This window comes from Dipodomys merriami, unplaced genomic scaffold (genome assembly GCF_024711535.1).
Source record: "Dipodomys merriami isolate MVZ:Mamm:240054 unplaced genomic scaffold, mDipMer1.0.p SCAF_547, whole genome shotgun sequence".
NCBI classification, from domain to species: Eukaryota; Metazoa; Chordata; class Mammalia; order Rodentia; family Heteromyidae; genus Dipodomys; species Dipodomys merriami.
Window position 1 is genome coordinate 520,931 of NW_027206121.1, and position 6,922 is coordinate 527,852.

Genomic DNA, 6,922 nt, shown 5'->3' on the forward strand with positions numbered 1-6,922 from the left:
AGGATCACAGATTGAAGTTATGAGGATATGAAAGTCTGAGAGATTTATCTCCAATACACTAGCAAAGGAGTGGGAAGTGCGAATGTGGCTTAAGTGGTAGAACATTATCATTGAACCAAATAATTTCAATGTCAGTTTCTAGACCTTGAATTCAAGAATCAGGACAGGGAGACACATAAAAAGGCATTGTATTGTACTCAAATTTTAACATATTTTAACAATTGTTATATTTAACAATAGTCATATTTTAACAATTGTTTTTGGTGTATAGGAAATCTCTCTCATTTATTTTGTCGGTGTGCGGCCTGAACTCTGAGCCTGGGCACTGTCCCTCTGACCTTCAGCTCAAAGCTAGCACTCTACCACTTGAGCCACAGTACACTGCTGGCTTTTTCTGCTTATGTGGTTCTGAGAATCAAACCCAGGGCTTCATTCATGCAAGGCAAGCACTCTACCACTGAACCACCTGCCCAGCCAGTCTCTCTCATTTTAAGTGATGTAAAATAGGCTAATTATATTAGTGGAGAAATTGTAATTTGTCAGAACAGACACATCAATTGGAGTATATCTTGCCAGCAACATTTTGAAAGTTTCAAAAGCCATAGGAAGTGCAGAGGGTGAAAAGAGGATCACTATGTTTATATAAGACATTTTCAAGGAATGTTTACCATTCATTGCCTTCAATTCACAAAAAGCTAGTTTATAAAATCACATGTCTGAGTACCAGAATCTCTAGGTTTAGGAGTATAAACGCACAACTCCTGACTCTCCTTGTCTCGAAAATCAGAGGTTTGTGAACCCCTTTCTGGCACCTGGAGTGCTAATGGCAGAACAAACCTATAAGCCCATAAAATATCATCCACCACAGACTGGGGAAAGATGGGAAGGGCAGACTCGGGCAAGGAGCCTCAGATTGCTTCATGTTACAGCTCCCAAGTTCCCCTGAAAAACAGAATCTGGGCTTGTGCTCTGACTATGGAGTGCAAAGCTGCACTTTAGAGCACTTCCAGTGGCAAGGGAAAAGCAAAGTAACCCGAATTTGCAAAATAAAAACACAGTGAGCAAGGAGGAACTGGCACCTCTTCCTTCCTCCACACCCCATCCCCCACCCCACTCCCAAACTTTCAAAGGATCTATTCCTCCATAGAAACTACAATTCCCAGAATGCAATGCACAATTCACCTAGAGGAAGTGGGCTTGTTACAGGGTTTTGACTGGCACAAGGCACTTGGTCCTAAGTGTGCATGGATGCATGGGGACCTTTCTCTCCCAGCTGCGGGAACTTAGGTGAGTTTCTTCTTGAAAATTCAGTTAACCAACATAAATATTGTGAGACCAATTAAAAACACAAATGTATTAGGAGCATTGCATAATTTGGCTTTTTAATTCTTAGTTCTTTTAATATAATTGAGGTTATGAATCTACTTAGTTTTTATTTTTGTTTTTGTTCATAAAGTACGTTCTGCTGAATGTAAATTATGTCTCTGTTTTTCCTTAAAGTTTTGAATATCTCCCCTGTCACTTTACAAAGGTATTTTCAGCTGGGTGCCAATGGCTCATGCCTGTAATCCTAGGTACTCAGGAAGCTGAGATATGAGGATCCAAGTTCAAAGCCAGCCTGGGCAGGAAAGTCCATAAGTCTTATCTCCAACTAACTACCAAAAAATGGAAGTGGCCTTGTGGCTCAAGTCGTAGAGAGATCACTTTGAGCTGAAAAACGCAGGGACAGTGCTCAGGCTGGGTTCAAGCCACAAGATCAACCAAAAAAAAAAAGTACTTGCAGACAGTAAACTGATTGATTCTGGCATCATCTTCCTCTGCCCTAATATATATACTGGAATAAAATAAAAGAATTTAAAGACAGATATACTTTATAATCTTTGAATTAAATGGATTTGTCAAATTCTACTCATTACTTTCCCCCAAACTCCCAAATTCCATCTATGAAATTTTAAGGAGTTTTTGGTTATTTATGTCTGAAATTTGCCTTTCCTTATAAAGTTTTCCCCTTGTTTTGTTGTTCGTCCTGTGGCTTGAACTCAGAGCTTGGGCACTGTCTGTGAGCATTTGCTGTGCTGTACTTGCCTTTCTTTTATTAATTGCTTCAGGAGACTAGTGAAAAGTTTCCTCCTAGGGGTTTCTTAGAAAATGGTACTCCTCCTCCAAGACTCTTCAAAAAAATGGTTGTCTAGGTAGATCAGGATGAATGTGGGAGGAAGTAGAGTTCAGAGCAGGTCTATGTTCATGTGAAGCTTGATTACTTGCTCCAAACCAGCCTGTTTTTTTTCTTTTCTGTTTTGCATATCCTATTTTGTTTTGATTTTCTACCTCTTCTCTGACCCTAGAAGTTCCTGTCAGCAAGTCTAGGCCACATATCTAGGGGACCTCAGACTTGTCTTCCCAGACTGTATCCATTACACTGTGGAATAAATCTTTTGCCTCCCTCCCTCATATCAGACATTCTAAGCTTGTCTCTTAAGGGTTTATTGTGATTGAAGATGATCCTTTCTCCACATTGGGAAGGATTGTGTAGGAAACTTTCATGCCTGATATTCAGTCCTCCAGTGTAAGGGTTTTCCATCCCTCTTTTAGTGGGCCTTAGCTATTCCTCATGAAAATGGAGATCGTGAGGCACGTTTGGATGTATAGACGGCAACACTGGAGCACTTACAAAATATGAAGGAAAAAGAATTCTTTCTTTCTGTAAAAGTTAAAAGTAAGTTCCTGAGATGCAAGGATATAAGGATCAGGCAAAAATGGGTGCTTCCTAGACTAGCTGTGTCCCATAGTTGTCATTGTTCTTGGTTACATTTTTAAAACATTCACTTCTAAGTTTTATGTTTATTGTACTAGTATAAATAGAATTTACTTCCTACATTATTTTTGAATTGTTCATTGCTCACAGATGTAAGTCTCATTATTATACAAATATTATATCCTCTACTTCATTGATCACAGTTAGTGACTATTGCAGATCCTGAGGTAGAAGGTAAAAATATGGTAAGGTATTCAGGGATATATTATGGGTCGGACTTCCTCTGGAGGAAAAGGTGAACCAATGGAAAAAGATGGAGCTTATGCATAACACTTGTAGAATTCCTTAGGCAGGAGATGTGGTGCATCCCTCTTGGGTTCCACTATACCCAGCGATTCCAATGGTTGCGATGATCCATCGCCTTTGGATTTCACACCTTGTCCACAGTTCTAGTGGCAGGAGTCTCCCAGTATGTAAGGCAGGACTTGTCTCAGAGGAGTGATGTGATCAGTGGTACCTTGCTGGCTCCCATGTTTGTCAGTTTGTGTGGACAAGCTCACCCTGACAACTTGAGCCTGGCTCAAGTTAATGCCTCTCACCATCCCATACCTCTGTTTCAGAGACCTGTCCTGTTTCATGGTTTTGTTTCATTTACTGTGCAAGCTTGTGTTATGTATCCATACAGGCTAGTATTTGGGCTGGGTATGGATTTCATGGGTGAGGTGGTGTTTAATGCCTCTTGCAGGAACAATTGTGTTCTCACTAACTGCATGAGTAATCCTAGCTTACTATGCAATCCCCTTAACTTACATTGCATGTTCAGTTGATAGAACCTTGGTATAATAAGTTTAGGTCTCTGTTTGCTATCAAGGTTCAGAGGATTCTTTGCCATTGCCGCAGATTTTGGGGAATATTGGTTGCCCACATTATTGCTACCCAGACTCTTATTGCTAGTGCTACTGCTTCTCCTGTGACCCTTGTAGAAACCATATATACAGAAAAACGTGTTAATACTTTAGTTTGAAATGTTTCTGTTTTACCCTTGATATTCAGGTGGGAGTAGATAAAATGATGGTGATATGTTTTATGATTTGGAAACAGCAATGATGTATGTTGATAATCACATAGACCTGCTAAAGACCCAGTTAAAAATGATGTGTCATGCTAATTGTCAGTACATCTGTGTTATCCCTCTTAAATATGATGGAAATATGACTTGTACCAATATCCAGTGACATATTTGAGGAACCTTGTCCTCTGATCATTTAAGCTTAGGCATTATGCAGCTTCCGGGTCAGATATCTGGTATTGGTCACTCCACCATGCAGGCTTAGCTGTATCACTTCTCCATTACCTGTAGGGATTCACCTGGGGAAATAGCACTCTTTTTGTTATTTCTTAGGCATTTTCCTGTTTATTGTTTTGGTATTTCTTTATTCTTCCATTCTTCCTGAGATGTATGATCTGCTGATTTTCCAGGTTCAGGCTGATAGACACTTGCTCAATTTACAAAATGAAATAAGGGGAAGTGGTGCAGACCCTGAGGTGCCAAGAGCTGGAAAGCTGTGAGTAAAAGCTCCACAACCACAGACTCCAATCTTCAGGGCTATAAGTACTTGCCCTTGTCATAGGAGGGAGTGTTCCTTTTAGCTTCTGGGTCTAGGGGCTTACCTCTAGGTGTTTGTTGGACTAAGGTTGAACTAGAATGAGGAAAGATGCATATGGTCTGCACTTGTTGACTCAGTGAGTACTAGAACAATGTGATGCAAGCACTGGACCCATCTAGAAAGTGTCTATAGCTAAGTTATTGCTGAAATAAAGAGAGATTCATCATTGGCCTTCTCTCAGTCTGTTCCATTATCTTCCCATTGCCCTTCCAGAGCACTGTTGGTGTTGTGGCTGTCCCGCAACAGTAGTAGAGTGCTTACCTAACATGTATGAAGCTCTGGTTCAAGTCCTCAGTACCACATACATAGAAAAACCCGAATGTGGAATTGTGGCTCCAGTACTAGGGTGCTGGTTTGGAGCAAAAATTTAGGGACAGTTTCCAGGCACTGAGTTCAAGCCCCAAGGCTGGGACATAAAAGAAAAGAAATGCAAGCTGGGTGCTGGTACCTCATGTCTTTAATCCTAGCTATTCAAAAGGCTGAAACCTGAGGATCGCAGTCCAAAGTCAGCCTGGGCAGCATTGTCTGTGAGACACTTATCTCCAATAAAAACCAGAAAAACAGAACTGGTGCTTTAGCTCACATTGTAGAGAACTTGGCTTAAGCTGAAGGGCTAAGGGATGGTTCCTAGGCTCACAATTCAAGTGGCATAACCAAAAACAAAACCAAACCAAACAAAAGGATAAAAGAATAAAGAAATTCATCATAAATGTAGGCTTGAACAATGAAAACTATATTTCAGGGATGGAAAGACGGTTCAGTGGTAGAGTGCTTGCCTTGCATGCATGAGGTCCTGGGTTCGATTCTTCAGCACCACATAAGCAGAATAAGCCAGAAGTGGCACTGTGGCTTAAGTGGTAGAGCACTAGCCTTCAGCTGAAGAGCCGAGGAACAGTACCTAGGCCCAGAGTTCAGGCCCCATGACCAACAAAAGAAAAGAAAAGAAAAGAAAACTACATTTCACAGATACTGTTGGAAGCACCCCAGTTTTATCACTTTGTCTCTCAGGAATTTAGTTTTAGGGAGGATTATTTTTTGTGGTTGTGGGGCTTGAACTCTGGGCCTGAGCACTTGTCCCTCAGCTCTTCAGCTCAAGGCGAGCGCTCTACCATTTGAGCCACAGTGCCACTTCCCAGGAATTTATTTTTAAAGATGAAATTTTTTTTTCTTTATATTGTTAGAGGTGCTTTTAAGTTGAAGTCTATACATTCAAATATGCTCTTTGATTCCCATTTTCATGAGGAATAGTTCAGCTCCACAATAGAGACATGTTGAACCCATACACTGAAGAACTAAAATCAAACGTGAAAGTTTCCAATCCAGTCTTTCCCAATTATTTTTTATGGAAGGGATTTCAAAATATCACAATAAACACCTAAGAGACAAGTGTAGGTTCTCTGATAAGAGAGAGGGAGACTGTTGTAGACCCTGTGGTGCCTGCCAGGAGCAGGCAAAATGGGAGCAAAAGCTTCAGAGCCATTAACTCCCACCCTCAGGACTGCAAGTCCTTGCCCTTTCTTGGTTTGAGGAAGTGTGTGTTCTAGCTTTTGGCCTGGGGCTTTAATTAACAGGAGGCTTGGGTGGAAAAGATGTATTGAAATAAAATGAGGAAAGATGTGTGCTGTTTGCACTTTTGGGCACAGTGGGTCTAGACCAATATTACGCAAGCATTTGAGAAATATAGCAGAATTGTGCCATCAGCCATCTCTCTGTCTCCTTAATTATCATCCCATTGGCTCTCAGAGCCTTGCTTGTGCCCTGATGGCATTGGGGCAGGAGACAAAAGATTTGTTGCACACTTTCATGGATAAGGTCTGAGAAGACAAGTCTGAGGTCCCTTAGATATGTAGCCTAAAGCTACTGAGAGGAACTGTTAGGATCAGAGAAGAGGTAAGAATTCTAAAGAGATTTTCACATGCAAAATGAAAAGACAAAAGCAGACTGGTTTGCAAGTGATTAAGCTTCACATCAACATAGCCTAGCCTAAACTTTACTCTTCTATCTCTCCTGCATTCATCCCTGACCGCCCTAACAACTATCTCTTTGAAGGGAAATGGAGGTGATGTGCCATATTCATAAGAATCCCTGTGTGGGAACTTTTTCACTAGTTACCTGAAGAAATTATTAAAGGAAATGCAAATAGAGCATAGCAAATGCTCACAGACAATGCCTGAACTGTGAGGTCAAGCCACAGGACCAACAACAAAACAAAACATAAAATTCTTAAATGAAATGCAAAATTCAGCAAAAAAATAAAGACTCATTTGATTTAATAGATAGAATTGGGGAGTTTCTATAAAATTAATTGTTAGATTTTGTGAAATCCAAATCACCAGTAGTATTATGCTGCATATTTACCTAACAATCTCACTATTTTATGCCCGTGTTTACATTACAGCAATGGTAAATGACCCAGGTATAAGTTTAGTGGCGGTGAATACCTTTGTAAAGTAAGAGGGGATGTATTAAAAAATTTAAGACAAAAGAGAGATAAAATTTA